Consider the following 23,512-nt stretch of genomic DNA (forward strand, 5'->3'; position numbering starts at 1 on the left):
ATGCCAGCTGCATTGCCCTCCTGGGAAAATCCATTGAGATTTTATCAGCATGAGATGCGATCGTTCTTCTGCGGGTGGTATGCCTACTGAAACCCATCATTAGTATTTCTAAAGTGTTCCAATTATACTGTGTCACTTCCAGTTATTAAAACTTCTCCTGATTTCAACTTTTCAAAAAGAAGATTTTTGTGTGTGTGTGTTCCCAACCAGGGATTAGGTTGCAGAGAGCAAAAGGAATTAGTTGTTTTGTTAAATGGGTGGTGATGGCTGCTATTTTTTTATGAGATTTTAAGTAAAACCTAGTTAAGCTAGTCCTAGCTGAGTGCATTATTTGTTATTTAGGCTCTTACTTATGCCTCACCTCTTCTTTTTCAAGACTTAGGACTCTTTTTTGCAACATGACCAGACTCCAGTGGGAGAGCTAGAAGATGTTTTTCGGCTCTAAACCTGGGGGTAAGAAGCATTCCTACTGGCTGGGATTGTGGTTTCAGTTAAGAAGCCAGGCCCCCCAAATCCTGGAGGAGGACTCCACACAGTACACTATGACGTGAGAAGCGTGTATCCTCTTCTCAAAAGGAGAATAGAGATAGCAGAGTGTATTTTGAGTGGCGAGTATTCCTAAAAAAGAACCCTGGAGACTTACTCACAGTACCAGATACCCACATGAGAGTACCAATTGTTTAGCTCAGAGAAGAAAACAGCTCTGGGAAAACTGCAGATGCAATGCAATGCTCAGATGATTATCTGCGATACTCTGGTGAGGTAAGTAAGTGGAACGTTTGGGATCACTCAAGTGCCTGAATTTCACTTCCATGCCTCTGGAAGATGCTAAATGCTCTTTGGACCTTGTCCCAGCTGCTTCACATAGCACAGAAGTGAAATTAATTGAAATTGCTTATTCTAAATTATTTACCAAAATTAACTTTAGGAAATGTCACTAAACTTACACCACAGCAGGAGAAGTGCACTGTAAAAAGGGAGATTTTCAACGAAATGGCAGGTTTATAAATTATATTTTAAAGAAGCTGCAGGCTTTTATATGTACTATCATGTTTAATGCTCAGCTTGGCCCCTCTTTTCAAGCAGTATTATACAAAATTTTTTTGGGCAGTCATTGCTGCACTTTTCTCATCTGTTTAGCCATCTGGGTCCTGTGGTGCCATATACATGGTATATCATAAAAGAGAACTGCCTGGCCTTTTATCCAGACTGCCACATGCAGAGCTGGGGAAGCAGCCGAGGAAGAAGCAGTGTACTGGAAAGGTTTGTAAAGCCACTGGGCAGCATTGCTTTGTGCTGCTAAAGGAATCTGCTGCATCTGAAGGAGAGAATTAGCTTCCTTCAGAAGACAACAGAGAAAGGAGCTGACTTTTAATCAACAGGGAAGAGAATGGGAAATGAAGTAACAATGGAAGGGCATGGTTGGTATTTCCACTAACAATTCTGGCAGCAGGCAACCTCATCTGGACTGTATTCTCTCCATTAAAAGACTACTCCAAGAAAGCAAAGGAAAAAAACTACCATGAAAGACATTAGCAGGGACCATATTGTGCCTGACTCCAGAGTGAGTAGGTACCAAAATCTTGATCCCTGCATGCCAAGGAGGTGACAGCTGAACCCAGAAACCTGGTGCTCACAGGGCTTGAATGACTGCCCTGGTGGCCTACAAGACACTCTTGTGCCGAATCCCCTGTCAGGGCACCAGATGACATCCTGTTTCCATAGAGTTCTTGGGAGCCTTACAGTGTGCTGGTTTTGGCTGGGATAGAGTTAATTTTCTTCATAGTAGCTGGTATGGGGCTGTGTTTTGGGTTTGTGCTGGAAACAATGCTGATAAGACAGGGATGTTTTTGTTACTGCTGAGCAGTGCTTACACAGAGTCAAGACCTTTTCTGCTCCTCACCCCACCAGCAAGTAGGCTGGGGGGGGCACAAGGATCTGGGAGGGAGCACAGCCAGGACAGCTGACCCCAACTGACCCAAGGGGTATCCCATAACATACGGAGTCATGCTCAGCACATAAAGCTGAGGGAAGGAGGAAAGGGACGACATTCGGAGTGATAATGTTTGTCTTCCCAAGTAACTGTTACATGTGATGGATCCCTGTGTTCCTGGGGGTGGCTGAACACCTGCCTGCCCTTGGGAAGCACTGAATGAATTCCTTGTTTTACTTTGCTTGCATGCACAGCTTTTGCTTTACCAGTTAAACTGCCTTTATCTGAACCCACAAGTTTTCGCAAATTTACCCTTCTGGCTATCTTCCCCCATCCCGCTGGAGGGGAGTGAGCAAGTGCTCTGTCGTGCTTAGTTATGGAGTAGGGTTAAACCACAAAAAGAGGCAAAGGATGGGGCTGTCTAACTACAGACAGCCTTGGCTCCTGGTTCATCACTAATTTTTCTTCTCTTAGCAAACAGCCTGTGCGAGATAACTAACATGTCAGGCAGCACCCTGCTCCTGAACTGTGACTGCCACAGGCTCTCATGTTCCCTGTTGGGAGCAGGTCCCCTATCACAATGCTGACTGCAAATGCAGATGAGTATATATCATGCTTTATATGTACATGGTCTTCAATACTTTTTCATTTGCAGACCTTAGCTGGTGTATCTGAATTTCTAGTTGGTGAGTTTAAACCTGCCAACACTAGACTAGCTTTCTTTAATCTGCTGTTTGATGAATAATTTAAGTCAGTATGTCCATTTCTATAACAGTTCAGTGAACCGGACTAGGCTACCAATCTGGCTGAAATGCAACATGCCTAAAGCAAATCAGTCAGGGCAGCTCCTCATTCTGGTTTACCAAATAGCCACATAAACACTGCAAAAAGTAATTTGGGGACAGAAATGAGCGGCTGTGTTCCCTTTTTTTGCCAGAAGTACTGGCTTATGATGATCTAACACATGTGCTGAACTGTAGCCTTCATTGCCTATTGTGCAGTGCCTTCAGCACAGGTCCCAGACTGTGGGATCCAAAATGTGAGAATTTTTTAACTACAGCGTGAAAACTACTGCCCTAAGCATAAAGCAAAGCAATGGCATGCCCTTGTGCTGACTGTGACTCGCTGTGAGTAAAACTTGTTTGGACAAACTGCTCCTCTGGAGGTGTTTCTGGTGGATAAGGCATTGTGTAAGTGCTACCTGGGTTACACTTAACAGGCATAATTTAAATGAAAACTGGTGAACACAGTGACCCATGCAGCCATTCTTCCAAGAGCATGGTTTCATTATTCTATGTGATCTGCTGCTCAGTGTAGTTCTGAGCTCTTCTGTGAAGGGCCACCTGGGACACATGACGTTCATAGAGTGCTCTTTTGGTATCCACTGCATTCCAGAAGAGATGTAGGGCTCTGTGCCAAAAACCGGAGAAGGTGTCTCAGTACTATGCAGTTATAGTGAGAGGCACCAGGGTGGTAAGGCAGCCCTGAAGCACGCCCAGGCTTTCAGAATTATTTATGCCCAACATCCTCAGTAATTCCTCCTTTCTCAATTTCTGAAAAGCAGAAATTATGAAAAATACTTAGCAAGAAGTAAAAGACTTAGCAGAAGTAACCATATAGGGTGCTTAGCCTTGCTAGATGCAATCCTGAAAAAGCTAAGTTACTGACAGCATCAAACCACCACAGTCAGTGTGCCACTAAATGACCATACGCCTCCAAAAAAGACGCTTGTACAAGTTTTTTATGACCCAGTTCTGCCACCCTTGCTCATGCTGACTGCTGCTTTGCTCGACTAGTAAACCCATTCCCACAGACTCAGGGGGCTGCTCACAGAATTACGAGCTCCTGATTTCCTGATGGGTCAGGTTGACAGAATCAGGTTTTTAACAGAGAACAAGGGGGAAGAACTTTTCCTTATTTCCAGTGCATTCCTCAGTTTGAATGTGTAAACAGATGGACTGGGGATTAGTTATAAAATAACGTGGCCTCTTAGCTTATGTAAAAAGCAGTTGACGTGCTGGGGATTTTTCTGATGGCTCATTAAATGTACTCAGGCAAACTAAAGGGTGCTTACAGTAGAAGTACAATGCTCATCTTCAGTGAGTGCTTGTCTTTGATAGATAATGTCAGGGTGATGGATACATGTTTAGAGAAACATGCAGAGAAATTTTTGTAAAGAAATAAAAGTTGTTATTTACTCTTAAAAATCTAGCCTGGAATTCTAGCTGTTGATGTGCAGCAGGAGTCAGTACTGCTCACTATGTTTTTCACATCCTGCTGAGGCTGTCTACATGGCCTTTTGCAGACTGATATATGTTCCCTCTGCCTTTGCTCTGAAGCAGCAGCCATGTAGCTATGGCTCACATGCCACACAGTGCAGTGCTCTGCTCCAGCTGCACAGCACGGTCCAAAGTGCAGGGTGCGCGTTGCTGTGGGGCTGATCCCACTCTGGCTCACAGTCTCAGTGTGTCCCTTGCCAGGCTCTGTTAGACCAAGGACTGAACTTTTATAGCTGGGCAGGCAGACAGCCTCAACCTCTGAGGATACAGGTAAAATGCTAGATCAAAATTATTACTTTTGCTAGTATAATATTTATGGTGAGGGCCCAAATTCATGGGCAATATTTAGCATTAGGCATTCCTACCATGCTGACAATTTTGTTCCTCTCTCCTTCTCCAGGCCCCAAGTGAGGGGGCTGCCTTCAGATTTGCCCATGGGGGTCTCTGGGACTCCTTATGAACCTAAACCAAGGACTGATATGGGTGAAAAATGCATGGGGAAAGGCAGGATTTTTTTGTATTTCAGCAAGATCATGTCCTTGATTCAGTTCACAGATGCAAACGTATCTTAGACCATTCTGTGAGGGAATGAATCCTTATTATCAAGCTGCAGAAACTCTAGGGTCTTATTGCTCTTAATCAAGATAACAGCACTCTGTACAAATGCTGCCTGCTCTCCTCAATGCCATCCTTTCACAGCTAATCTTCCACCGGCAAGCTGACTGCTGCACAGAAGCACTATTGCTTGCCTGCTACATAGATATTGAACTCATGATATCAGGATATGTTTCCTTGGTTAGAAGTGTTCTTCTGTGCTTCAGGAGATACTATAAAGACGGGAGTCCTACATACCTCCACAGCCCAGGATTTCATACCTGAGGCACGCATTGCAGGGCTAAAAGCCAGATGAGTTCAGGAGTCCTGTTAGCTAGAAGTAACAGGTTGCCACACAAGCAGTCAGATCAGTCTGGATTTGTCTCAGTGCCTGGGAACATTTTTCCCTATAGGCACCTTCTGAAATTTAATATAACACTGATACTGTGACTTGGTGTCTATCTTAGAGTTGCTGACTGCCTCCCACTGCTCTTGGTAGTGGTAGAAAGGCTTTAGTATTTAAGAAGAATGGAAGAATATCGATAGAGTCTTCAAACTCATAAAGCCTTTCGTTAATTCTTTTTCTCCCTCACATATACACACTGATTGAATTCAGTAAGTTCCCTAATTATTCTTTTAAATAACAGCATTTGACATTTTCCCTGAGGGCCATGTAGCAAGTGTGGCTTTACAATAAGAATGGTGTCATTAATAGATTAATAGCTGCAGTAATGCATATAGCAACATTAGCAGGATGGGTGAACTAATTTAGGTAAAATGAATGGGGTTTTGCTTTTGTTCCCCCACTTGCTTAGATTTTTTAATGGTTAGACAGGACACAGGAAAAGACAATTCTTGTCCCCATTCTCCCTGTATTTTCTTTTTTCCCCTGACATTTTCATTTTCAGCTCTACTCTGGTTTCTGCTCCTTGCTCTTCTTCTTGAAAATTATTTCTTCACTGAGAGGAGGACCAACAGCTTTTTACATATCCTGGTAGTTAATGTGCAAAATGAATAGCCCTACTGATGCTAGTATTTGCTCAACACTTTCCCGATGATATGTCTATAAACCAAGTAAATGTATGCTCTAGTTGGTTATGCTTTTATCATGCACATTTTATAGAAATCACAAGGGGAGAGGAGGAAGGTCTATTTAAAAGCACTGCATTGAACAGCTCACTTCTACATTATCTTCTCAAGGACTGCAGCCACAAGTTTGATGCAAGATCCCTTCTTAATTTTAAAGTTGATTCTTATCTCCTGATTAGTATTCCAGGCATGATTTTTTCTTGCACAAATATTTAATTTAAAAGAAAACATGAGCTGCTTTTGTCAGTTTTCCAAGTATTTAAGTGTTTATGCCATGACCCTAATGAACTAGGTATGATGCATCATGTTCCTGGGTATTAGAAAATCACTGTGTGTGTGTCAAGATTTAATGCTGAGTTATGCATGCATCTCACAACAAATAGGATAAAGCCATGTCCAAACAGACAACTGGAATTATGAGAGAGAGAATCTGGGGCTGGGATTTCTGTTAGGTCTGTATAACACACAGGGCTGTCAACTGCTGCTCTTTGCAGCCAGCAGAACATAGTGGTATATGTGCATGCTAATGAGCTGAGCACATTACCGAGGTGCTTCAAAAGTATAATATAACTGCCACAGCTTAAAGTATCTCCTGGATGTCTTGTCAAGCTTCTGCCTGCCAGCGTGTTAATTTTTGCACACTTCTTCTAGATCCTATCTTTTACTCCAGGCAAACTGCATTACTTACTGAAAAGACACAGGTAACCAGGTGCAGGACTGGGTGCTGTAGGAGAGGGTTCAAATGAGACTGTGTTCGCAAACATGTTACATTGAAATGTGCTCTTCAGGTAACAAGAAGGGTGTTTTTATTTTTTCCAGCTGTCTCATTTTGTGTGTTGCTGAAAAGTTGTTTTTAATACAAAATTTGTTCATGAGGCATTCAAGTGCATCACAGTCATTGAGACTGAAACAAGTTTATGAACACATTTCAGAGATGCAAACAATTTCCCAAATAGCTGCCATTAATCTGTGCTTCCTGTGCATTCCTCAGAAAAGCAGGTATTTTAGGACACTGCTGGGGCCCAGAGAACACCACTACCAAGCTGTCCCAGCTCCAACTGGGTGTTTGGCCTCTGCTCACACACCACCAGCCCCTTCTTTCCCCCTTGTCACACACAGTGCCCTGACCTGTAGGACATCACCTACATGAAGGTGCCTGGGGACAGGTTCTGCCATGGGCTCAGGTGGGTCTGGTCTAGCCTATGGGCTTCTGTGGCACTGGGAAGGGCAGGGGCACCCCTGCCCTGGGCCTCCTGCCCCTGTCATGGTGCAGGGATGCCTTGGTCCCTGCACGATGCTCACATGGTTGCTCACCAACAGTTTGCTTTTGCAGCGTTGTTTGTATTCTGACTGTCATCTTTCTAGAAAGTCATAGTTAATGTCAATTAACAATTAGTTAATTAATTAATTAATGCTAATTAATATTAATAGTTGTTCCAAACATGTCCAGAAGAAAAATCCTCTAAGCTTAAGAAATAAATGTTTTAAAATTAATGTTTTTTATGGCTGGCGGTGAAGCATGAGCTTGTCCACAGCTTTTGCTGCGGTTATGTGTATATATGTGTGTATGTGTATATACATATATACACACTTGTATATAGATAAGGCATGGATTCTGCTGTTTCTAACAGAGTTTGCTCTAGTACACCAGCCATCCATCAGTCCAGGCGCTCGCAGGCACTTTCTCTCTTTTTAGGAGCCTCTTTTTGTGAAACCTATACAGACCTTCCTGTTTTTTCCTTCTTCTTCTCCTTTTTTTTTTTTTTTATTCCTTCCTTTTTCCCCTTTGCCAAATTTGGCTGCAGTTCTCTGAACAGCTGATAAGCTACAGCACACACGCACGTTTCCACAAGCAGTTGCATCAGCCTGATTTCCTTAGGAGCCAACCCACATGCCAAGACCAGTTCAGCGATACCTACCATGTAAGAAACCACCAGTTCCCTCTAAATCTGAATAAAACTGATCTCTTTTCTTGCCACCTTTTTGCCACCTCTCCCCCCAGCAATTTCGCAGCTAGACAATGAGTTTTGATGAAGGGAGCTTTTCCAAATGAAAGGGCAGCTCAAATACTCATATCTGGAGAAAACCTGTGAAGGGCCGTGTGCTATCAGTGAAGGAAGAGGGACAGCCCTGAGCACCTGGTCCTGCTGCAGATTTGAACACATAAATTATCCTAGTGCCTGTAACAGGATCACTGCCACTGCTACACCTGCACATCAAAGAACTGTCTGGGTTGTGACAGCTTGTCAGATACTGACACATCCAGCCTTTCTCGCACTGTTCGTTTGACATTGTTTAGCTAGACTGTAAATTTTTTGAGATATAGATCAACTTTAAGTATCTCTTCAAAACGGGAGTCTGTTCCTGACTTTCTACTTTAATCTAGTGGTAATTAATTATCGTTAAGCATACTGTTTGCAATATCATACTACATTTCATAAGGTTCTAATAAAATTAATTCAGATTCACTGTAATTAAATAGATCAACTTTACTTGCCATCTTCATTATCTTCAAACTACCTTTGGTGTTTTAATTTCAAGCTATTATCGATCTTCCAGACCTAGGGACCAGAAGATATTTTCTTACACTTTTTATAACTGCTATCTCTACATAATGTATGAAAGAGGCATCAGATGAAGAATAAGTATTAAGACCTGTAGTTAAAACCTTACTGTGACTTCTCCCTAGACAAAGTGGATAAAATTATAATAGTATCAGAATCCTTCATTCTCACAAAGAGAGCTGAATTCCCAGACTGACCAGTGGGTAAACCATGCAGCATGAGATTTCCATGATGAGATTGAAAGACTCAGGTTAAATGCAAAGCTGAATACTTCAGGGCAAAACTACAATATTCTTCAGAATTTCTTCAGTCCAAAGAGGGAAACTTTCTGCATCATTAAACAGAAGCGAAAGTTTCATGGCTCTTCTCTGGAACAGCTGAAGTCAAGAACTTTCTTTATATCACAAATATATGCACAGCAATGCATAGGCAATAAAATCCATTCTGATTGCTGGTACAGGGAAACATATGGTCTTGAACAACTCACAAACAAAATGAGCAAAGAGAAGCAGAAAAAAACTCTTTACAGAATAAAAAAGAAAATGACAAACAATAATTTGACAGACTCTCCCTTACACCCATGCAGGCTTTCAAGATGATTGACAAAACATTGGCTATATATTATTTCCCTGTTTTCTTCTTATGTGCAAGTCCTGGCTTCCCCTGGGAGAGAGAAAAAAAAATTGTCACAATGACAGAGATGGAGAAACATGGGGACTAGCAAAACAAATCTGGAAGGTTTAATTTGATATGAAATGCAGCTCTACATTGGAGTATCATACCGCATTTAGACATCTTAATTGAAGTCTTTCTTAGCCAAGTCAAAGCCCATACATAAATTCTGATTACGTTTTATGTCGGGAATTAGGATAGGCATTATGGATTCATTGTCTCTGAACAAAAATCTTGACAGGAAGAAAGATTTTTTGGTAAGGAATATAGGAATGTTTTATCTTTTAGAAACTTCAATGTATACTATGGAAATACATGTGCTAAAGAAAAAAGATCAAGTCCTGAAACAGCCTAGAAAGACAGGAAATTGTAGGCAAGAAAGCAAAAGGGAATTATTGATGTAGCAGAGTTTCAAGGGGTGACAGACCTAGAAAATCTAATCTGAAAATATTCAAGCTAGCTCAGGAATTAGAAACAACACAGGCATATCACCATAGCCTTGGCTGGAAATGCTTGACCTTATCTTGTAGATTAATAGGAGTATCATAGCGCTCATGCACAGCTCTGCATCGACTTTTAGCTTCTCCACAGCACTACATTGACTCAAGTATATCACTGCTCATCTAGCCCGGGTGATAAGACCAAAAGTGCCCAAACATCAAGGAGACTTGACCTGCAGTGAGGGCTAAAGTATCAGGATACAATCCTGTGATGATGGGGGCTAAGAAATCTTGAGACCATTAAACCCTGGAAGTAAGGGAGCATTTACAAATGAGAAGGTGCAGTGTGATTACATTCATCTCAGGTTTGACAGGAAGGGATACACCTTTCTGACAGGGTTTTTTTTCCCACTCAGCAGAAGAATGCAGCAAAGACATGAGAGAACCTCTTCAAAGCCAAATCTCAATCAGAGGCAGGGATGAACTGTGACCTTATCAAACTGCAGGAAGTTATATACCAGAATGACTTTCTTTCTGCAAGCAGTGAACATGTCTTCAGTGGATTAATAATTAGAGGACACTCTGTAATGTCTACCATTAGGTAGTTATTAAAATAATTTATTACTTTTTAAATGCATCAGCCTTTTAGAGAAATTATTCCTCTCTTCCCTGAGTGTGAAATTTTTGCCCTGCTCATAAAGATTCATCCCTGATAATACAAGATTTATATGTACCAGAAACTGCAGCTTTAAATACCATATCTTTCCAGGCTGCAGGGCTCTTGAGTGTTAGAAAAAGACAGGTCAGTTATACCTGGTCTTTAAGGAGGTTCATCTCTCTAAAACAGTGGTAGAAAACGATTAAAATTATCAGAAATGTAGTACATGCACATTAAGTACAGAAAAGTACAGAAAAAGACATAATTAACACTATTACTAACATTATGTAAGCATTTTAATAAAGTGAAACTCTAGCAACTTTTATACAGACCATATCTCTTATTTGGCAAGAATTAGATAAATGAAGATGTCAGCATTCTTTTCTAACCATTCTCTGTAAAAACACCTCATCTACATATTCTTTGTAACATGCTTGTGCTGCATTATCCTGCTGGTTAATGCCACATACTTGTCATTCCATCAGCAGCATTATTAGATGCACAGAGTTCTGAAATGTTTATCTAAAAAAAGTAGTAATAAGCAGAGCTAGATCTCAGCAGTGCTTTCTAAGGTCTCTTCACATAAAAACATATGTTTCCTTTTTTTAATTTAACATATGCTGAACTACCAAATTATCAATGGTTTTCTAGGTTTTGGGTTTTTGTTTGTTTGTTTGGGTTATTTTAACCACTTCATTAAGAGACATTACATACTCTTTTCACACTAAAGACAAACCATTATACATTTTACAACTGAGGTTCTACATTGCTTCTTATTATATCAAATAACTTTGTGTCTGTTGTGGGAACCAACTTTCAGATAGGTGTCTCAAAAACTTAGTTGTGGCTTATACTTTCATAATCATTACAGAGGACAAACAACAGAAACATAAATGCAATCAATGAGACTCAGGAAACTTCTTAAAAGAAGGGTGGTATTACATAATAGTGCTGTGAGATTCCAGGACACTAGGAGTTAAAGCCGAGGCAATCTCATGTATCAAGAGTCTGTTGGATCATTTTGAAGGAGTTTTATATTTATTCTTTTAATTTTCCTCTCCCTTACAAGTCTTGGTAATTGCTTTCATGATGACTAATACACTCATTTCCCTAGGCAAAGAGACCAGAAAATCATTAAAAATAGTTTCCATTCATGTTTTTGAAACCTTTGAAACATTTTTTTAAAATAGGTGTTGCTGATCTTGAAGCACCTGTTCTGTATAAGACAAATCTGATTAGAGTCAAATACCTGAGTGTGTTTTAATATGGTGATCATTTAGACCATGGACTTCAATAGAACATATAGCCACATGAGAAGACAAGAATTATTTACATGATGCCTAAATAGGGTAGGGATGCTGGGAGCCAAGGATGGGTTGTCTTGGCAGAGAAAGTATGAGACTAGAGGACTCTTGCCAGTGTTGTTACTTGAATATCAGTTTTGAGCTTGAACTTGTTTAGAATTAATCATGAAATGAAGAAAAAGAGCAGGACTGTGCTAACAGAAACTGCACAAGGTTGGAAGGCGTTAATGCATAAAAAGATGAGGAGGTAGCAAACAAAGTTTTGTATGACCCTTGGAATTTTAGGAATAGGGTATAAGATCATACATTTAGGAGCTAATAATAAGCAGCTTGGTTATAAACTAGAAGCTCATTGTTTGGAAGTCTCCAGAGGGAAATAAAAATTTGATACATTACTTGGCCAATGCAAATGGCTGAGAACAGCTAATGAAATGTGCTGTTAAAGCTTCAAATGTGATCAGGTATGATTTTTCTGGTAGAGACGAAGAAGCACCAATGCCTCTGCACCAGAGAAATAACATGCATATTATTATTTACTTTCCTGGAAAAGAGAATAGAGAAATTAAATTCATGCACACCCAAGCTGTTGTCAATACGATTTTCTAATTGGGATGAACTATGAAATAAAGCAATGGAATGGCTTCCTATGATCCTAATACTGGCACTACTGAAACTAGATTCAAAAAGAGGCATTTGTCCTGTCTATTTTACTCATAAAATCTTGAAACAACTGGCCAGGTTTTTACAGAGTGTTGCGTGCAACTGTGGAAGATAGAGACATCTTCAGCTTTTTTAACAAAATAGTACATATGGCACAGTATTCCTGTGAAATCTTGGCTTGGTATTTGATTTAGTCAATTTCTGCCTAGTAGTGACAGAAATTGTTTTTTGGTTGTTAATTAGAGCACTTTGCTGGTTTGCGAGGGAATGTATATAAGCTGTAATGTGTGGTGTAAGGATCTGAGCTCTTAGAGATCAAAGCGTAAAGCCACATGAGACAGTGCAGCACTGCTCAGATCCCAGTGCAAACAGCTGGGTGTCTCTGTGCTGGCCCTCCTGCTCATCTGGCTCTGATCCGAGCATGTGCAGGCACTCAGGCTATTTCTTCACCTATGGCAGGGCACTTAACAATTAGGCTTTGCAAACAACAAAATCCCTCTACAAGTCAGCCCGAAGTATTCATGCACATGTTCTCTGAATAATTTGCTTTAGGAACTGGAATGCCTTCAGGTTATTATTGGTACTGGTAGAGTAGATAGATGGCCTGAGGGATAACAGAAAATCTGTGTTATGAAAAACTGCTAAGGATGGAGGATAAAAACTGGAACAAGTTTATTCATTAGATCTCATCAAGTTCCAGAGAATTCTTCACTGGGTGACGGTAGGAATATGTAATGAAATACATTACATACACCCACAGAGAGTGCTGGCATGACCAACCCTTCTGGTGAGTGTTGTCTGCTCAAAATGACGCTGAAAAATTAGAATCAGCACAACACTTTTTCCTGATGAGATGCTGAGACGGACAGATGTCAAAATACTTTTTCAGAATCGAATTACACTTCTTGGGTGACTGATCTAGCTGAAATGAAATCTCTGCAGAGATGCTGCAGCTGTTTAGGAAACGGTCCTGCATATTGTTTTATTTGTAAGTTGAATTCAGTCACTTAAAAAAAACCCCAAACAAACAAAACAAACAAACAAAGAAAAACCCCAAACAACCCCCTCCCCACAAAAGCACCAAACCCAAACCAAAAAATATCATATGAAAACAACCAAACAAAAAAAACCCAAAACCAATCAAAACCCCTCCCAAAAACACGAACAAGAAAAATGCTTTCAGCATAGCATTTTAATCAATAAAAGGATGGATGGATAGACTAATATAATCTCAGTCTGCCCTTACTTTGTAACTTTTATACATTGCAACAAATAAACTTAAATTATCTTTAAAAATTAGGTAGAAATTACACAGATCTGTTGTAAGACAGGGAGGTGGAAGGAATCTTTTTCATCCTGTAGAAAACAAGCCACTGTATCAGCATTTCAGATTTCAGCAGAATTCTGTTTTCCTTTAGTTTTAGTTTAATACATTTCTAAAAATATATATTTGCGTGGATCATTGGTTTCTAATTCCTTTCCTTTCACTCTGAATTAGGAAGGAAAAATATTTTCTAGAACAACCTTGTTTTGATTTAGTTGACTTTTTGGCATACTGCTTCAGGCATGAAAAATTATTTCCTTTTCTTTCTACTCATTTTCCCCCTTGTCACTGAAAGGGTCGTAAAATATGTCTGGCTCATGTTATGCTGCTTCCAAAAGATGGGGTCCTGTCTTCCTCAGACCTACTTTGCAATAGCAAACATACCACACTTCCAGCCTCAGGTGAAATCTAACAAAGACATAGATGTTTTTGCCCACAAACCCAGTGAACTTTTAAATATGACATTTGCAGGGGAAGAATCAGAATCATCAGAGTTAGACGGCTTACATCTAGAAGTCCTCTGGAGGAAGTCTGGAGGAAATCTGCAGGGTTTTTCTCATGTCTCTGTGCAGGAATGAGTCACTGTATTACACTAAAGGCAATCTATTCACATCCACTGATGATGTTTTGGGGATACAGGCAAAGCCAGGTGGAAGGAGGCAGGTAGCTGTTTGAAACAATGAGTGAGAACCCTGGCACTCTACAGGGATATTAATTTTCTTAATTTCCTTTAAAAATATTTGGTTAGCAAAATCAAATGAATTAACACATGAAGAAATCAATTTACTACAGTTTGCTTCACCATGTGCTGTGAAAATAAAAATTATTTTCCCTAGTACTTGATACATGTCTATGAAACCACTTAGATGATAACCCAATTTACTTCCATGGAAGAAGGATCAAACCCTAAATGATTATGTCAGTCCTACTATAGTCAGAGAGGTTTCACATTTCCAGAAATCCTAAGTATAATTTATATCACCAGTAGACATGGAACAGAGCTGGCAGTAGGGGTAGGACAGGAGATAATATATACCAAAATGATAAGATTTTAATTTTAAACTGTTACATTAAATTATAAATTCTAAAAATACAAATATTCATATTAGACCTTAACTTTTCACTGCTATTGCATCTTCTTTGTCAGACTAGTGACAACTGTTATAGTAAGTCTTGGGGAAATAAATCAATGGGCAAAATGTGAAGATGACAATCAAAGGCCAGGATGTATTCACCTGTTCTTTAGTTCGATAATTAGATAAGTATACATCAATAATGACTAGGCAGTTTATGCTCTACACCAGTAGAGTATACAAAATGTGTTGGTAGATCTATATGTCTGTATCTATATTTATCAGAAAAGATGATTTGTTCCTCATCAAACTACAGCTGTTAGACTGCATTAGCAACACAAGAACATTTTGTCATTTTCTCATGCAAATGGAAGCTTTAGAGATGGAAATGCAGAACAATGTGAAACATCACAGGAAATCTGATGTATGCAAATATAATTATTTAGATTGGAATCTGGCCAGACAACATAAGCCCATGTACACAAACAGAAGCACAACTCTTATCCAAAAAACAATAACTGAATTTTGAAAACTGATAGCTACAGATGAGTTTTTGAAGCTATGACTAACCATCCAGGCTGTACTCTCACAGTCTATAATTTTGTCTAAAACTCTGACTTGACTTATAACCTGATTATCTTATTCATACCCTTTCATTAACTGATGTGCTATTTGCCATTACATGCAAAAACCTTTTCTGACACTGATTTACTATTCAGCAAAGCAGATTGAACAAAGCTTAAACTAAGCTAAAGTTGAATAATGCTTGAAAAATGCCACCTCAGTGAAATCTGAAAACAAAGATCTGAAACTTTGCAGGGAATAACTTGTAGCAGGTGAGGGCTCACTGCTTCAGAGCTGTGCCAATATACCATGATTGATAACCTGCTGTTTGGTGTGTCAAGTTCTGCACTTCTCAGTATTAGACAGGGACATACTGGAGAGAGTCCAGCAAAGAGAAGATGATTAAGAGACTGGAGAAACTTACATATGAGGAAAGGCTGGGAGAGCTGGGACTGTTCAGCTTAGGGAAGGCTCAGGGGAAATTTTATTAATGGAAATAAATACCTAAAGGAAAGGTGCAAAGGGGATTGAGCCAGGCTCTTCAGCAGGGTGCCCAGTGACGGGACCAGAGGCAATGGGCACAAACTGGAATAGAGGAGATTCTGTCTGAGCATCAAACAGACTTTTTTACTGTGAGGGTGACTGAGCACTAGCACAGCTTGCCCAGGGAAGTTGCAGAGTCTCCCTCCTTAGAGGGAAAAACTGGACACAATTCTGAGCAACTGCCTCTGGGTGTCACTGCTTGAGGAGAGGGATTGGACAAGGTGACCTCCAGAGGTCCCTTCCAACCTCAACCATCGTGTGATTCTGTGACTGGTGGCCTGAAACATGTAAAACACAGCTGAAAAACATGGAACATAACATTATAATAGTTTGCTACAGAATGCTTAAGAGGTTCCTTCATGAGTCAGATAATATGATACTTAGACCAAGGAGGGTCTTCAGCAGACTCACAGCAATGCCAGAAAAGAGGGAGGCATGAAACTGAGGCACTAATGGGAACAAACTGTAGAAGAGAATAGTTGACGGATCCTTGCACTGGGCTAGCTTCTGGCACAGGACCGGGCTGAATTGACTTCATGTCTTAAATGCTTGAAAAGGTTTAGTACCCATCTCTGCAAGCTTGGTGCTTAAGATAAGCACATCATGTATCTTCAGATGACATACATAAGAGTAACGGGATACAGAAAGCAGCTGTTTTTAATTACCTGTCAACTGAAAAGCCTCCTGAATAGACATTCACACACATAACATACATCAGCAGAATCACAGTGCCAACAAAATGGAGTTTTTTTTCAAAGCAGAGATAGTAGTGCAATATCTCCCATATTTATTGCAAAAATAATGGTCTGAGTGCTTCCCCAGAAAGTGAAAATCTTGGGTATATACTTGAGTAGCTCCATGCCCACTTTTTTCACTTCCTACCAGAGATGTCTGTCAAGAAGACTAGTCTGAATGAAGGCACATTTAAAACCTTCTGTTGAAACCCAGGCCATTATATGAAGAATTCAATGAAAATGGTGACTGGAAAATAACAGTAAGGGTGACATTCTGATCAGGTGTCCATGATGAACACCTAATGTGTCCATCTCCATCTGCATGAGGCAGTTAAGTCCATGGAGCCCAGGGAGCTCTCCCCTGACCACATCAATATCTCCTTTAGCATGATCTGAATAACTCTCTATAGCAGAAGCTGTATCTCCCCTGATTTTAGTGAGACTCAAAAGCCCGGAATTTTGTTTTGCCTTTAACATTTTTCATTTCAGACCTTTTCAGAACTGAAAGTGTGACTGACTAAACTTTTATACACACGCAAATTCTTATGGCTGGGAGTGGAGCTCTTATTCATGATTGGTAGGATTCTGAGAAGAAAGGTGAAAAAGGCTATGAAGACAATAGCAAAATTAGAGAATGACTACACAAAAATAATTACAAGAGTATATGATGTATACAACTTCTCAGGGAGGCCAGCTGGCACAGAGTAGCCCTCCTGCACAGTTCTCTGACTGCAGAGAAAATTTCAATTAATATCTTTGACTCACTGCTCTACAATTCCACTAAGAAATGGGGCTTCAGCAGGGATTTGAAGCAGAAGTAGGGAGTACCTGTCATGCAGAAGGCAAATTTTTATATAAAAAGTGGTATGGAAAAAGATCAACAGGATAACAGGCAGAAATTTGGATGGTTAGGGTGATATTACCAATTATGAACAGTCCTTGTATAATTGCTTCAGTTTCCTTAACAGAAAGGTATTTCTTCTTTCACTGCAGTCAACAACAAAACCTAACAACTTTTACAGTTTTAAGCAAAAAAATTGTAAACAGTGGACGTTCAGTATATTTGAAGAGACAGAAGCTGCAGGGAATATTAAGTTCCCTAACCGCTTAGAGATTCACTGTCACTCACACTCACCTTTTGGTTAATACCAGCTGAAGCACATGACAAGCCGTTTCTGGCTGCTACTACTGAGCTGTTCTGTGAATTAACACAGCAGAAAAAGTAGCTAACCCAAAATTAGACACAGGGAGTTAGAGTGCAGTGCATGAATTTGGAGCACAGGGAAAGTAATACTGCCTGATGGAAGGATAATGTACTAGCTCTAATGCACTGTCCAAGTCATTAATGGGTTCATTGATTCTAAGACTAGAGACCTATTAGACCCTCTAGTCTCCCTTGATACAAAACATAGCCTACAAAGTCTTCCAGGAAGAAGTCTTACTTTGAACGTATCATGGGAAGGAACCAATCACTGTCCTTAGAGTGTTTCACTTGTTAATCATGTTAATGCACTCTTAAAAACAATCCTGCCACTACTCAAGAGGGTTGCTGTTTCTTTCAATGCCTTTCTTTTCTAGATGGAGAGTTCTTACTGCCTTACCTTCTTTTTTTCTCTTCCTTACCAAATATTAATTTAACAGAACTAATGAACTTTGCAATCTTTTTTTTTTTTTAACACCTGATATATGACTATCTCTGTATAGCATCATCTACACCTTCATTCTTTCTCCAGTTTTGCAAATCTCTTGTATGGAATTATGACACTACACCCATATGCGATATTCTGGTATCAGCCTCACAAATGCAGAGGTATGATCTTACTAATATTCTTTTTTTTTTTTTTTTCTTCATATATCCAAAGAGCTACATTTTTTGAACAGCAACACACCTGGCTGTGTCTATGCTGAATTCCATGGTGCAAGCCTGGTCCCCTGACGACCTGTAAGACAGAAATGCTATGAAGTATATCCTAGTTCCTCACCCTGGGGGCATACAAATTTCCTCTAAAAGGAATGATAACAGGTAGAAGATATAAACATGTCTGTGTTTCATCAAAACTCACAGTTGAGATACGGTCAAGGCATGTTTCCCAGGATAAGGACTGTAAAGACTGTAAAACCAAGACTATAGGCTCATACCATACCACAAAATCAAGATAATTTTGATTGCCTCATTTTAGCTGGAGTTTGGTTTCAGAGTATTAACTTTTCTTAAAAGAAAATTATTGGAAGACAGACACATTAGGTCGTCAGAATGACCTTTTGGGTAGCTGTAGATTCCATAAGAAAAGCTACTGTCTGTGGCATGGCTGAGAAGAAACGAAGTATCTAGAGTGGGACTCATCTGACCTAACTACATCTGAACTAAGCTACCTTTCCAGCTAGTAGAAAGACAGTGGCACTTTTTGTGTGCAATTAATCTAACCTGTCTTAAATATCTCTTTAACATACTTGAAAATCTCCCTTCACATACAGTAAAGGAAACCAAGGTTAAGTAACTCAAATATAGACATAAGATGTTAGGCGGATGGGTTCTGCTGCAAGTAATTGACCCTGAACAACTTTCTTTACCTATTTTCATCACCTTGAGGGCATGCAATTATATTCTGGGAGGAAAGGAAAATGAAAGTGAAAGATCATGCTAGGAGGTGTTAAATTCTGGCATGTTAAAACCCCTTGAAGTATGATGTCTTTGAAATTTATTTCTTTCCCTATTCTGACCAAAAAAAAAAAAAAAATTGCTGTGCGTGATATGCCTCTAAAAAGTGCCAAGTATATAACTTTTCTACATTATAACTTTGAGGGAAAAGCAAGGGTGGGAATGATGCTGATTTCCTTCACTGAAAGTTGTTTAATTTTAAATTTTATATGTCTTGTAATCCATGGCTGAGTCCCCAGTTCATCTGAAGTTCTTAGATACTATTCTTTAACACATGTTACGTGTTCAGCAGAAGGTGGAAAGAGGATTGGTAATTTATTTCATCCAGAATGCAAGACACATATTAAGTCCATGATTTTTTTTAGGCTAGACCAAGACAGGCAGAGGAAAATTGAACTTTCTGGAGAAAGTGCTCTTTCTACAAATGTTAGAATTCTTTTGAACTTGAACTATGAGTAGCCAATTAGCCATACATCTTGAAAGCTTACCTGGCACAAATGTTTCCATGTTTGATTAGAGTTCAGCTACCACACCTACACTGCAGAGGACTAAAATATTTAGATGTGTTCCCTGGCACTTGCTTGATTGTTTTTTTTTTGCCACAGCATGCTATATGGAAGATAAAAATAATGTATAAACAGATGCTGACTATTTTTTGGCATTTGTTAAAGTCAAAAGTAACTCACTTCCAGAGGATTAGAACGTATGAATAAACCACATTTTTTGTTATGTAGTCCTTACATTTTAGGTTAAGTTTTGCTCATTATAAACTATTTATTGGTTCCGGCAGAAGTGATGGCAGAAACACAGCAGTCAGAACACTCAGAACTGTGTAGTGCTAAGTCTGGACTACTACGAAATCCATGCACTTTTTATTTAAAAAAAATTCACAGTCATTTTTTTCTGACATTTACAGGTATCGTTGTTTAACTTGACCCTTTTCTTCAGGATTAGGTGGTCTACATTTCTCTCTCAGGATTTAAAAACATAGAAAATTGTAGAATGGTTTGGGTTGGAAGGGACTTTTAAAGATCATCTAGTCCAATCTCCCTGCTATGGGCAAGGACGTCTTTTACTAGATCAGGTTCCTCAAAGCCCTGTTACAACCTTATCTTCAACACATCCACTGATGAGGCATCCAGAACTTCTCTGGGCAACCTGTTCCAGTGCCTCGCTACCCTTGTGATAAAAAATTTCTTCCTTATGTCCAATCTAAAAGTACCCTTTTTCAGTTTAAAAACTCTGTCCTTTGTCCTGTCACTACAAGCCTTGGTAAAAAGTCTCTCTTCATCTTTCTTGTAGGCCCTCTTTATGTGTCGGCAGGCCACAATAAAGTCTTCTCAGAATCTGCTCTTCTCCAGGCTGAGCAACGTCAACTCTCACAGCCTTTCTTCAGAAGAGATGTGTTCCAGCCCTCTGATCATTCTTGTGACCCTCCTCTGGACTCGCTCGAACAGGTCCATGTCCTTCTTGTGTTGGGGGCCCCAGAGCTGAACACATTACTACAGGTGGGGTCTCATGAGAGTGGAGTAGAGGAGGAGAATCACCTCCTTCAACCTGCTGGTCACACTTCTTTCAATGCAGCTCAGGATACAGTTGGCTTCCTGGGCTGCAAGCATACATTGCTGGGTCATGTCCTCCAATAACCTCTAGTCCTTCACTGAAGGGCTGCTCTCAATCCATTCATCCTCTAACCTGTACTGATACTGGATATTGTCCCGATCCAGGTGCAGGACCTTGCACTTGGCCTTGTTGAACTTCATGAGGTTTTCACAGGTCCACTCCTCAAGCCTGTCAAGCTCCTCTGGATGGCATCCCTTCCCTCTAGCCAATGAACTGCACCACACAGCTTGATGTCATTTGCAGACTTGCTGAGGGTGCATTCAATGCCACTATGTCATTTATGAAGATGTTAAATAGTACCGGTCCCGGTATGGACTCCTAAGAGACACCACTCATTACTGGTTTCCACTTGGACAATGAGCCATTTACTGTAACTTTTTGGACATGGTCATCCAGCCAATTTATTATCCATTTCATTCATCCAACCCACATTTCTCTAATTTAGAACGTTGTGCAGGACCATATCAAAAGCCTTACAGAAATCCAGGCAGATGACAACTGTAGTTCTCTCATCCACTGATGCAGTCATTCTATTGTAAAAGGCCGGTAGTTTAGTCAGGCACAATTTGTCCTTGGTGAAGCCATGCTGGCTGTCTCTAATCACCTCCCTGTCTTCTATATGTTTCAACAGGTCTTTCAGGAGGATCTGCTCCATGATCTACCTGGTTATGGAGTTGAGGTTGATTGGTTGGTAGTTTCCAGTGTCCTCCTTTTTACCATTTTTAAAAGTGGCTGTGATGTCCTTCACCAGAGACATTGCCTGACTCCCATGACTGTTTGAAATATGATAGAGAGTGTCTTGGGTCTCTCAGGACCCCGGAATGAATCTTATTGGGTCCCATGCACTTGTGCATGTTGAGGTTCCTCAGGTGGTCTTGAACTTGATCTTTTTCGTCAATGGAAGGGACTTTGTTCCCTTAGTCCCTGCCTGGAGGCTCAGGGGTTTGAGATATGTGGGAAGAGAAACTACCATTGAAAACTGTGGCAAAACCACTGTTGAGTACCTGAGTCTTCTCCATGTCAATTGCCCTAGTTTCTCAAAGACAGTTCTGTGCAGTCAACCCATTCTTCTACATAGAGGGCAACCTCCTTGACACTCCTTCTTTGACTATCCTTCTGAACAGTTCTTAACTTGCAGTCTGGTGATCTTTCTTGCGAAAACCCACTCCCACTTTGCTGTGGGTACAGAAAACATTCTTTGTTGTATATCTAGAATTTGGGTAAACTCCAGTTTCCAACAGCAACAATGTTGAACACAACCAGGATGTAACAGAGACTGAAATGAGGAATAGCAAGCCAAAGAAAAACAAAAGTGAAAAAACCCTGTAGACAGATCTAAATTACATTTAATTGATTAACGATATGTTATGAATAACACAGGTTATTGTGTAGCATAGAAGGCAATTTTAAATACATCAGGACTAGGAGAGACCAAATATAAGGTAATATAATAAATCTTTTAATCCTATGATACACCTTTAGACATACTCAGAAGGACATGAAGAAATCATAGGCATGTATCCTGTATTCTGTTTACAGAATACAATGCATACACTTGCAAACATCAATTACACTTATGTTTTAATTATCTTGCATCTGCCTGGAGTTAACAGTGGGTCATATATGGTAGACTCCCATGGGAAGGGTATAAGATGACATGGAAAATGAATGGGAAATTTAATCATGCCGTGCTCACTGAAACATTCACTTGGTAATTGGTCTGACTGAGCTTGAAGATTGTTTTGTAAAGATATACCAGTAGTCATGCCTGGCAAAGTCCCAGATCCATTTACCTGTCTGCCTACCTAATTATTTTTTTAAGTACTCCATTGGTCTTTAGTAAAAGAATACAATTATCCCTGTTACTGTATAAGACAGCCTGATTTGTCCATGAGAAAGGAGATATGTCTGAACTAAGAATTTAATTGAGAACTTGGATGTGCCAGGCCAGGACTTTACACAATACATGTACTATGTGCAGATCTCTCAGAGTCCAGCCTGCCCTGCTGGCATCAGCAGTCACATAGACAGAAGTTGCCTCTGTTGGCCTGTGCATCTTTAAATTTATTGTTTCTCACCACATTTAAAAGATTTTCCTCTGTGTTTCCAGTGCACAAGGTGATGTACATGTATTTGAGCTTTTTCATGCACTGGAAACAGGAGAGGTGTGATGGTGAGGTGTTTCCCCTGAGCTTGTCTCACCAAGCTGATTCAGCATGGACTTTCCCAGAGCCCCATGAATGCAGAGTTCCAGCAACACAGTTGCCCAGGTTGCCTACTGCTCTTGAAATGGCATGCAAGTAACAGCATAAGCTGCCAGGTCTGAGGCTTTGGGATCTGAAACTAGGTTTTGCAGCAGGGATCCAGAAAGCCCCAGTTTTCCAACAATGCTCTGGGAAAGTTTCCATGGGAGCCCTCACTCTGGTTTACCAGCACTGCTCCCTTTGCAGGTCATCATTCAAAAGGAAGGCCATTTCACAGTGTTGCTATTCTTCATCAAATAAATTGCCCTCATTTCAGTTTATTCATTATCTTTAATAATGCAGATGTTTCTCAGCAAGCATTTTTCACGCTAACATATGAACCCTGACAATCAGACCAATGGATGAATTAGTCTTGCTTAGTACAAAAGCATAAAGGAAATGTTCTTACAGGTCCTACAAACTAATAATGTCCATATGAAAAGATTAATGATCCTGCAAGAAAAATGGAAACAGGAATAAGGTGATAAGAAAAATTAAGAAGAGATCTACATTTAGAACTAGTTATGAGTAGGGCTTATAGCAACATAAATGAATC

Source organism: Strigops habroptila, chromosome 2 (genome assembly GCF_004027225.2).
Source record: "Strigops habroptila isolate Jane chromosome 2, bStrHab1.2.pri, whole genome shotgun sequence".
NCBI lineage: Eukaryota > Metazoa > Chordata > Aves > Psittaciformes > Psittacidae > Strigops > Strigops habroptila.